Consider the following 12,608-nt stretch of genomic DNA (forward strand, 5'->3'; position numbering starts at 1 on the left):
CGAATGCAACACTGCCATTTGCAACAACATGGATGGACCAAGAGAGAATTATATTAAGTGAAACGAGTCAGGCACAGAAAGAGAAATACCGCATGTTCTCACTTATTGGTGGGAGCTAAAAATAAATAAATAAATTCACACACACACACACACACACACGCGCGCGCGCACACACACACACGCGCACACACACATACACACACACACACACACAAAAGAAAGCGAGGCGGGGGGAAGAAGATATAACAACTACAATTCCTTGAGGTTGATACAACAAGCAAACAGAAAGGACATTGTTGGGTGGGAGAGAGGGGAGGGAGGAGGGAGGGAGTTTTCGGTGATGGGCCACAATAATCAGCCACATTGTATATCGACAAAATAAAAATTAAAAAATAAATAAATAAATAAAAGTTAAAAAAAAAGAAAAAAAAAAAGAATATTCTGATATATAACCACCAGGGAAATCAACATGGTACAATACTCTCATGAAATCTACTTGTATAAATCTGGTTCACTTTCCTCTGTAATAGCCTTCAAAGCAAATAAAATAAATGAGTTTCTTCTGGTTCAGGGTCCAGTCCAGTAAAACAAAACAAAACAAAACAAAACAAGTAAAACAAAAAACAAACTTTACTTCCAAGGATATTTTATGACAATAAATATAATACTCAACACTTCAGCACAATATTCCAAATATCCATAGTTTGCATGCATAATTTAAAGCAAAACACAAACAGATTAGGCAACTCTCTTCTGAAGTTTAATTGTAAAACGTGAAGAGATCAGCTTACTTAATCAATTGCTTTTATAATAAACGAAGCTAAGTCACGACTTTTTTTCAAAAAAATTTTATTTTATTTTATTTTATTTTATTTATTTTAACTTCTCAATATACATTTTCGTGGATTTTTGTGACCCTTTACCCTTTCCTTTTTCCCCTCTTCCTCTCTCCCCTCCCCCCCACTACATCGTATCTGTTCACTAGTCTTAACAAGTTCAAGGAATTGTTGTGATTGTTGTATCTTCTCCCCCCCTTTATTTGTTTGTGTGTTTACTAACTTATTTATTTTTAGCTCCCATAAATAAGTGAGAACATTTGCTATTTCTCTTTCTGGGCCTATACTGTTTCACTTAATATAATTTTCTCTAAGTCCATCCATGTTGTTGCAAATGGTAAACTCACATTCTTTTTTATAACAGAGTAGAATATCATTGTGTAGATATACCACAGTTTCTTTATCCCCTCATCAGATGATGGACATTTGGGCTGGTTCCAACTCCTGGCTATTGTAAATAGTGCTGCAATAAACATGGGAGTACAGGTATCCCTTCAGCATGATGATTTCCATTCCTCTGGGTATACTGCCAGCAGTGGAATAGCTGGGTCATATTGTAGATCTATCTGTAATTGTTTGAGGAACCTCCATACCATTTTCCATAAAGGCTGCACCATTTTGCAGTCCCATCAACAGTGTATGATAGTTCCTTTTTCTTTGCAACCTTGTCAGGATTTTTCATTCTCAGACTTTTCTATATTAGCCACCCTGACTGGGGTGAGACGGTAACTCAGTGTGGTTTTGATTTGCATTTCCTGAATGCTGAGTTCTCTCCACAACCTCTCCAGCATTTATCATTCACAGTCTTTTGTATATTAGCCATCCTGACTGGAGTGAGATGATATTTCAGTGTGGTTTTGATTTGCAGCTCTCAGATGCTGAGTGATGTTGGGCATTTTTTCATGTGTCTGTTGGCCATTTGTATATCTTCCTTTGAGAAATGCCTATTCAGCTCCTTTTCCCATTTTTTAATTGGGTTATTTGTTTTTTTGCTTCAAAGTTGATTGAGTTCCATGTATATTCTGGATATTAATCCTTTGTCAGATGTATATTTTGCAAATATTTTCTCCTACTCTGTTAGCTGTCTGTTCACTCTGTTGATTGTTTCTTTTCCTGTGCAGAAGCTTTTTAATTTGATAGAATTCCATTTGTTTATTTTTCCTTTAGTTGCCTGTGCTTTTGGATATTCATGAAGTCTGTACCCACTCCAACTTCCCGGAGTGTTTCTCTCATGTTTTCTTTAAGGAGTCTTATTGTTTCAGGATGTATATTTAATTATTTAATGCACTTTGAGTTGATTTTGGTATATGGTAAGAGGTATAGGTCTAGTTTCATTCTCCTACATATGAATATCCAGTTTTCCCAGCACCATTTGCTGAAGAGGCAGTCTCTTCCCCAGTGTGTAGACTTGGTGTCTTTGTCAAAGATTAGATGGCTGTAGGTGTATAGGTTGATTTCTGGGTTCTCTATTCTATTCTATTGATACATGTGTCTCTTTTTATGCCTGTAACATGATGTTTTGGTTATTATAGCTTTGTAATATAGTTTAAAGTCATGTAGTGTTATGCCTCCAGCTTTATTTTTATTTTGCTCAGGATTGCTTTGGCTATGTGTGGTCTTTCATTATTCCATTCAAATTTCTGGATAATTTTTTCTATTTCTGAGAGAAATGTGATTGGAATTTTGATGGAGATTGCACTGGATCTGTAAATCACTCTGGGTAATAAGGACATTTTCACAATGTTAATTCTTCTGATCCAAGAGCTTGGGATATCTTTCTAACTTCTTGTGTCCTCTTTAATTCTCTCAACAGTGTTTGTAGTTCTCTTCATAGAGCTTTTTCACATTCTTGGTTAAAATTATTCCTAATTAATTTACTTTTGGTGGCTACTGTAAATGGGCTAGCTTTCCTGATTAATTTTTCTGCATGTTCACTGTTGGTGTATAGAAATTCTACATATTTTTTGTGTTGATTTTGTATCCTGCAACTTTGCTGAAATCATTTATCAACTCCAAGAGTTTTTTTGTAGAGGCTTTAGGCTGTTGAATATATAAGATCATATCATCCACAAACAGGGACAGTTTGACTTCATCTTTTCCAATCTGGATGCCCTTTATTTCCATCTCTTCCCTGATTGCTCTGGCTAGTACTTGAACACTGTGTTAAATAGGAGTGGTGAGAGTGGGCATCCTTGTCTAGTTCCTGTCCTTAAGGAAAAAGCTTTCAGCTTTTCCTCATTCAGGATGATATTGGCAGTGGGCTATCATATATGGCTTTAATTGTGTGGAGATACTTTCCATCTATACCTGACTTGTAGAGAGTCTTTATCATGAATGAATGTTGAATTTTGTCAAATGCTTTTTCAGCATCTACAGAGATGATCATATGGTTTTCATCTTTGCTTTAATTGATGTGGTGTACCACATTTATTGATTTGCATATGTTGAACCAACCTTGCATCCCTGGGATGAATCCCACTTGATCATGGTGTATAGTTTTGTGTATGTGTTGCTATATTCTGTTAGCTAGTATTTTATTGAGGATTTTTGCATCTATATTCATCAAGAATATTGGCCTGTAGTTTTCTATACTTGATGTATTTTGTCTGGTTTTGGTATCCGGGTCATATTTGCCTCGTAAACTGAGTTTGGGAGAATGGCCTGTGTTTCAATCTTTTGAAATAGTTTGTAGAGAATTGGTATCAATTCCTATTTGAAGGTTTGGTAGAACTCTGCAGTGAACCCATCCAGTCCTGGGCTTTTCTTTGTTGGGAACCTTCTTATAACAGCTTCAATCTCTTTTATTGTTATTGGTCTTTTCAGATTTTCTATATCTTCTTGGCTTAGTTTTGGTAGTTTGCATGTGTACAGAAATTTATCCATTTCCTCCAGATTTTCAAACTTGTTGGTATATAGTTGTTTGTAGTAGTCTCTAATGATTCCTTGTATTTCTGAGGTATCACTTGTAATATCACCTTTTTCATTTCTAATTTTTGTTATTTGGGTCTTCTGTTTTCTTTTCTTAGTTAGCCTTGCTAAAGTTTTGTCAATTTTATTTATATTTTCAAAAAACCAACTTTTTGTTTCATTTATCTTTTGTATTGTTTTTTGGGTTTCTATATCATTTAGTTCTGCTCTGATCTTAATTATTTCTTTCCATCTACTAACTTTAGCTTTGGATTGTTCTTGTTTTTCTAGACCTTTAAGGTAAACTGTTAGGTTGTTTATTTGTCCTCTTTCCATTCTTCTGAAGTAAGCATTTAATGTGATATATTTCTCCCTTAGTACTGCTTTTGCAGTTTGGTATGATGTGTCATTATTTTCATTAGTTTCAAGAAATTTTTTGATTTCCTGTTTAATTTCTTCTTGAACCCATTTGTCATTAAGTAGAATGCTGTTTAATTTCCATGTGTTTGTATGGCTTCCAGAGGTTTTTTTTTTTTGTTATTGATTTCTAATTTTAATCCATTGTGATTGGAAAAAACACATGGCATAATTCCAATTTTTAAAAAATTTGTTGAGACCTTCATTTGTGACCTAACATGTGGTCTATCCTGGAGAATGTTCCATGAGCTGATAAGGAGAATGAATATTCTGAGGTTGTTGGATGGAATGTTCTGTAGATATCTGCCAAGTCCAGTTGATCTAAAGTGTTGTTTAGATCCTATGTATCTCTATTGATTTTTTACCTAGATGATCTGTCCAATGTTCAGAGTTGGGTGTTCGGGTCCCCAACTATTATGGTGTTAGTTTCTATGTCATTCTTTAGATCTAATAATGTTTTCTTTTTTAATCTGGCTGCTCCTATGTTGGGTGCATATATATTTATGATTGTTCTTTCTTCCTGGTGGATAGATCCTTTTATCATTATATAGTGGCCTTTTAAATTTTTTTAATGGTTTTTGCTTTAAATTCTATTTAATCTGATATAAGAATAGCTACTCCAGTTTTTTTTTTTTTCATTTCTATTTGCATGGTATATCTTTTTCATCCTTTTACTCTTAGTCTATGTGTGTCTTTACAGGTCAGGTGAGTCTCTTGAAGGCAGCATATTGTGGGGTCCATCCTTTTAATCCAGTCAGTCAGTCTGTGTCTTTTGAGTGGGGAACTTAATCCCTTTACATATGCAGTTTTTATTGAAAGGTATTGATTTACTCTTAGCATTTTATTGATTTTTGTATAGATGTCTTTAGTATCTTTTGTTCCTTTCTTCTGATTTGCTGTTTGTCTTCAGTATTTGTTGGTTTCTTAGGGTGGTAGACAAAATATTTTTTCTCTTTATTGTTAGCATTTTTGTTTACTGGTAGGTTTTGTTCTTTCTTGAATATTCATGGCAGTGATGGTTGTTTTTCAGGTATCAAACCCAGTACTCCCTTGAGAATTTCTTGTAAGGCTGGTCATGTGGTAGTAAACTCCCACAGTTTTTGTTAGTCTGAGAAATACACTATTTGTCTTTCATTTCAGTAGGATAGCCTTGCTGGGTAAAGTATTCTTGGCTTGCACTTCTTGTCCTTTAGTATTTTGAATATGTCATCCCATTCTTTCCTGGCTTTTAGGGTTTCTGATGAAAAGTTTGATGTTAGTCTGATTGGGGCTCCCTCAGAGGTGACTTTCCACTTCTCTCTTACAGCATATAAGATTCTCTCTTTGTCTTTGAGATTTGCCAGTTTGACTACAACATGTCTTGGAGAGGACCTTTTGGGGTTGAATATGTTTGGGGATCTTTGGGCCTCCTAAATCTGAAGATCTGTGACTTTCCCTAAACCTGGGAAGTTTTCTGCTATCATTTCATTGAATATGTTTTCAATGCCATTTCCTTTTTCCTCCCCTCTGGAATACCCATGACTCAGATATTTGAGCACTTAAATAGTTGTCTTTTATCTCTCTTAGATTTTCATAAATTTTTTTCATTCTTTTTTCTTTTTTATGGTCTGCCTGTGTTAATTCAAACAGCCTATCTTCAAGGTCAGAAATTCTCTTTTCTGCTTGTGCTAGCCTGCCGGTTAGACCCTTTGTTGTGTTTTTTATTTCTTTGAATGAATCCTTCAGCTCTACAAGCTCTGCCATGTTCTTTTTCAGGGCATTGATTTCTTCGTTCATTTCTTCTTTCAGGTACTGTATATTTTTTCTTATTTCATTTTGTTGTCTAACTGAGTTTTCTTGAATCTCATTTAGTTTCCTTAGAATTGTTGCTCTACATTCCTTGTCAGTCATTTCAAGGACTTCCTGCTCTATAGGATCTAGAGCTTGAGAGTTATTATTTTCCTTTGGTGTTGATGTGCTTTCTTAATTTTTCATACATCCGGCATCTTTCTTTTGGAGTTTAGTCATTGTGGTGGGGGTATCACAGTCCACTCATTCCACCCTGATGCCTGGCCTGGATTCTGAAGGGACTGCCAATTCTCAGCAGTGGGAACTAGCCTGGGCTTGGGGTCCCATGGCGCCTGCCTATTCTGGCATGGCTGGCTTGGGGCATGTGAACCCAGTGGCTCTCTAGCCTCTCTGGGTGGCAGGCACTGGCCTAGACTGAGAGATCCCACAATGCCTGTCTGTTCCAGTGTAGCTGACTCAGGGCATGTGGGCCTGGTGGCTCTCAGACCTCTCTAAGCAGCGGGCACTGGCCTGGGCTCAGGGTCTTGCTGCACCTGCCTGTTCTGGTGTGGCTCTCAGGCCTCCTGTTGTTGCTTTTTAATAGTTCCAAACTGGTTGATTTGTGGGAGAAAATGATGCTAGGAACTGTCTACTCCACCATCTTGACTGGAAGCTGCCTAATTCATGACTTTCTTCAGGGAAGAATCTGAGAACAGAGTTGATTTTGCATCAAATGTCTATGGGAAGAAGTACTGGAGAAGTAGCTGCTATGTATCTAGATTAACTAAATAGTTAAATATCAAAGGATAAATAGCACACAAAGTCTAAACTACTCTCAGTAAAATTTGTGCATATTTAAATCCACAGATTCTTTCCTTATTATAATCTAAAAGAGCCAATCTCTTAATTCTTAATTTTTAACCAAACTATGTTTTTGTTACATTTTACCAAAGAATATCATTTTAAAACTGCATATTTAGATACTCACTTTTCTTTCAAGAAATAGAATGTAAATAGTAATTTGCATATGTAACTGTAATTATAATTTTTCTTATTTTGAAAAGACTTTTGAGTATTCCATTTTCATAAATTGTAGTGTTTTAAGAATAAGATCAATAAACAAATCAATATTTCTCAGTCATAAAGACAGAATCACAACTACAGATGAACAATAGCAGAATAAAATTTCTCTCTTTAACTTTATTAAAACACCATTATTTTTATTTTAATTATACTTTCCTTTAATTTATTTGTCATGCAAAAAGATTTTACGCAAATGATTAATTGATTTTCTAAATGCACTGCCAGGTTAGAATGATGCATATGCAATCATATGCTCTATTTTGATTTCATTTCACCTATTAAATTATTAAAAACAAATCAAGCTCTGAGTAATTAAAGTATTAAAAAATGTATACTCAATGAACAATTTTTATATTTTATGTGAAACAGAATAAAAGGCAATAAAAGGCATTGATGGAACAGGATAAATATTGAATGTGTTCCCACTTAAAGTAAAAAAAAATAAAATAAAACTGTCTTGTTAATATTTTGTTTTTAGTTCAAGCAATGACACTCTAATAACTGAAAGAAGGCAAATAGTGTTTCTCCTCTTTTCCAATTATAGTGTAAGTATGCATTACAGGACACAAATTATTATGTAAATTTATTTTGCAGTTTCAAGTTATACTAAATAATTGTTACCAAAAATGCATTATTTGTCTTTGAGACATGAAACAACAGTAAAAGTAAATGGTAACTGTTGCTGCCTGATGGATGGCAACCCCAGCTGTCCAACATCAGGGTCACTCTGAAGCTATCATCAAAGACACATGGCAATGGCACACATTAGCTACTCTTCAAAAGAAAGCATTATTTATCCATTAATTCTTACTAAGACTATTTGAAAATTATATGACTGTAATAAATGTAGTTTCTTTTATTTTCTTCCATTAAGTTTCATTATAAATGTTATATTCAGTATATGAAAGCATTACTGCTCATCCTTTTTTTTTTATGTTGTTCATAAGCTTTGAATTAATTTTGTACTTTTTTTTTTGATCTGGTGATGGCAAAGTTTATCTTTAAAGAGCCAGATAATAAATATTTTAGCTTTTGCAGGTCAGAAGGTCACTGTCATGACTACTTGCCCCATACAGCTGTAGCACAAAAGAAACTATGGGCAATATGCAAACAAATGGGCATGGCTGTTTTCTAATAAAATTTTATTCACAAAATAAATTTGGCTGGCCATAGTTCATAGACTTCTGGTATAGAAGAGAGAGGGGATTGGTATTAGAATACAACAAAGATTTATATTAATTTCATCTATCAAAAAGATATTGAGAGATACATTATGTGACAGGTGACAATGGGCTTCAAAGCGAATCTTATGAAATGAGGCCTCTGCAGCCAGACCACCTCAGTTTGAATCCAAGTAGTGTTCATTTTCATACACCATGGCCTGTCAGGGAAAAGAAAAAAAAGGCCCATACATACTTTCCATCTTAATAAACAAATAAGCAAATAGATAGCTTATGCTCTGCCAGTATTAATTAAGAGATCTGTATGCATAAAATTGTTCTGAGGTCCCCAACAGCCGTGCCTGAGGCTTTTTATTCATGTACCCCCAGTGCTAAGCTGTTGTCTAACATATAGTTGGGAAATGTGAAATGGCTGAGGGAAGGAATGACTGAATGAATCTATGAATATAACAGCTAACAGAAACATCCCTAGTGGCTGATGACTACTAAGATAAACCATCCCCTCAGAGTTAACTAAAGAGGACACATTTAGCAGAATAAAGGTAGGAGGCACCATTAGACAGTGAGGTGCTAAAGCAGATACACCTCAGACATTAGAGTTGTCAGGGTGTTGAGGGCAAGGATCAATACAGATCCTGTAAGGAATTCAATGTCAGGGCTCGGATACAGCCAAGGAAGTTCAGGATCCCTCTGATAACTTCAGAATGACTTTATAGAGGTCATGGAAACTCAGGAAGAGTTTGAATGATTGGGGAGAGAGTGCTGGCATTTTGATACATAAATATTATTCCAAAAGTAGGCATAGATTGAAGAGTGAAACTGAAATTAGATGATATTGGGGAAAAAGACTTTTCCACTTTCTTCGAGGTCTCCAAAGATAAAATATAGTTGAGCATTTTCTACTTCTGTAGGTAAACAGTTAATATAACCTACAAACACCATGCTATAGAATCATCTTTCCAGCTGCTTGTCTAACTCTCAAAGCTAACCCCACATCATAATGAACCTCCAGTGGAAAATCTTGGCTTGCTGTCACTTGTGTCATTTCCTTGAGATCTGGTAATCATCTATTTTATCCTGTGCTAGTAACTCAACACAAACTTCCTCTAATGCTTTTCAATTTGCGTGTGGATTATCTAGGCACCTTGTTAAAGTGCAGACTCTGGCTCAGAAGATCTGGTATGGGGTATGGGAATCCGAGTCTCTAGCAAGCTGCTGATCTATGAGCCCACTTTGAGGAGCAAAAGTATACAGAACACTTAATTTTTATTTGCTGCCTAATCTGTTCTCTCTAGAAAAAGGCTCCTCTCTGGCTCACAGGTCAGATGGGACACTGCGGTAACTCCTTCTATGTTCACTTTATGAAAGTATCCACAACTACCTTCAATTACCTAAATCAATTTGTATGGTCAGGGACTTTAGGACAGTATCTCAGAGCTTTCGAAAATTGAAGCCATCTAACAGGGCTTTCATATACAGCTTTTGACCCTCATTTTGATATTCAGAAGCCTGTCTGTTTTGTTCCTCCTCTGCAATAATCTACCACCCAACATTTTTTCTCAATTCTTTTTTTTTTTTCCTTTTAATATGCTTGAAAATATTTATGTGAGCTTATTCCATGTTGGGTACACTTATATTTAAATTAAAAGGCAGTGCCAATTTTTCATTTAAATTGTATCATTATGTAGAATGAATGATAGTTTCATATAAATATTTTTCTAGGTGTGATAAAACTTAAATATTCAATTGCTAATTGCTACATAGTAAGGAAGCATGTAGAAATTATAAGGCTTATAAGGCTATATTATATTGAAACCATTAACCTATACATGAAACCTGTTTAAAATATATTGTTGGTGCTATTGTTTTTACTGATAGAGTTGTACAATTTTGTTAGACTTCTTGAATAAGATATATTGAATCTTACCTTGATTTTAATTATTTTAAATGTATGCACCTTTTCATAAAAGCTGCCTAAAGGAATTGATTTATTTTTAATTTAAATATATTGATTATACATATTTATGGGATACGGAGTTATATTTCAATACATCTATATAATATGTGCTTATAAAATCAAGGTAATTAGCATATTCATATTGCAAAACTGTATCATTTCTTTGGATGAAAACTTTTGAATTGCTCTCTTTTAGCTGTTTGAGAACATACAATAAATTATTATTAATTATAGATGCCTATCACTGCAGTACAGCACTAGAGCTCATTTTTCCTATCTACATGTAACTTTGTGTCCATTAGCCAAACTCTTCTTATCCTCCCATCACCATCTCCTTTCCCCTTACCAGTCTCCAGTAACCACAATCCTGCTCTCTACTTCTAAAAGTTCAACTTTTTTTTTTCAGCTCCCACATATAAGTCAGTCTGTGCCTGACTTATTTCACTTAACACAGTCTCTTCAAGGATCATCCATATTGCTGCAAATAACAAAATTTTATTATTTTTCATGGTTAAGCAGTATTCCATTGTGCACACATACCATAAATAAATGTATTGAACTTAACTCTTATAATTTTCCTGTTTTCTTTCTCTAGTCTGAAATGCCTTTTGAAATTCTGAAGTCAAAAACCATATCACACAAATATGTTATTTGTTCATGTTGGACCCATTTCTCATTTCATCTTCAAATGTATCCTTCGTGAGTTCTGCCTCTTGACAGTTTCCAATTTTGGTGTTATATACTCAACACTCTTTGATGTCTTTGTCCAATTACCTCTCCTTGCCCCCACCACATCTCCACTTTTTCCGGAAAACTGTCTCAAGCCAGAGATCCTGACATCTATCCATCTATTCAGACTTCCATTCATTCCTTTGTTCATACCCATTGATATTCAGCATTGGAAATCCACACATTAATATGGGAGTACTTCAAAAAGTTCATGAAAAAAAAATGGAATCTAAAGATAATATGGATCTTTCTATGAGCTTTTTGAAAACCCTTGTACATTGGGCATTGTCTCCAGGCTAAAATAGTCAGGAAACAGTAATAGCAGCTTTCCTCTATAAAAGTTAAAGCAGGAAGGGGAGGAAAGGGAAGAATGAAAACAATAGAAAAAGGAGGGAAATACTTTGGAGAAGACTAATTTGAGTTCAGTCTTTCTATACAAACATAATCTTTGTATACAAAATTTCTTTTTATTCAAAAATGGTTTTTTTCTAATGCAAATATTTTCTTCAAACTTTTCAAAGATTTCCCTCGATAAATAATTTCAAGATAAAGAAGAAAAACAAACCTGACTACATAAAAAGAGGAAATTACCCCTGGAACAAAACCCAGACTTCTTTCCCCCTGCGTACATTAGCTCCTTGAGTGTAGCATGTCTGTCTCATAGTTTAATTCTAAATCCTCACCACCTAGGATGTTACCCAGAATAAACTAAATAATGTATACCAACTGACCAAGACTTAATAGTTGCATTACTGTTGCCCTGCAGAAGTGAGCTCACTGAGTTGTTCAAGCAGCAGTGATCTATGCTTTTTTTATTAATGGAAGCCCCATTATGAAACCTATGATTGAGTTTAAGTAGGGATATTGTAAGGACATTTTCTACCACAGTGTCATCATCATGCCCCTCTAGTAATAGAACTGATTTTTTTTTTTAATTTCCTTTTGGGATAACTATCAGCATGTTTATTCTTTCAAAGATCTGATATATTTGTTTCCCACAGACCATATGTAAATGATTGCATTCCTTGTTTTGCTATGTCAACAGAAAGCTAAGATATAGCATCTTGGACTGGCCTTAGATATCTGTATCACTTCTAACACATATTATATACTACATGCCGAAATGTATTCTAAGTGCTTATATAGTTTCTCACTTAATATTTCACTTGCGGGTTACCCCAGTGGCCAAATTCCAGAAACCACCAAATCTATTGATGAGTATAGCTGTAGCATGCTCTAATGCTATGACTAGGGTCATTATTTAACTCACAAATGTAAAAAATCCAGGAAAAGAGAAAGAAAAAAGGGAAGTAGGGGAAACAGGCCAAACAAGGAAAAGAAAAATTTACTAAAGTGACAAAGCTTGTTTTCAAGGATTAAAAGATAAACAAAAATCTGCATAAACAGCATATGACACTAAATGGAATTAGATCCAAGTGACCTTAAAGCAAATTTGTGTTTAGCCTTACTCACAATTATATCCATAGTGCCTGGAACTAATACACACACACATACACATTACCTGTTCAATAAATAGTTAAATTAACAAATAAGCAGAGAACATTAATTTTTTACTAGAAATTAAAGTATGTGTATTTTACCCCAAAGAAGTAGTTCTCAGCCAGGGGTGATTTTAAATATTTTCAACTGGAACTTTTGGCAACGTCTCGAGACATTTCTGAACGTACTACTGGCATATGTAGAGGCCAGAAAAGCTGCTAGAAATACTAC

This window comes from Cynocephalus volans, chromosome 11 (assembly GCF_027409185.1).
Source record: "Cynocephalus volans isolate mCynVol1 chromosome 11, mCynVol1.pri, whole genome shotgun sequence".
NCBI lineage: Eukaryota > Metazoa > Chordata > Mammalia > Dermoptera > Cynocephalidae > Cynocephalus > Cynocephalus volans.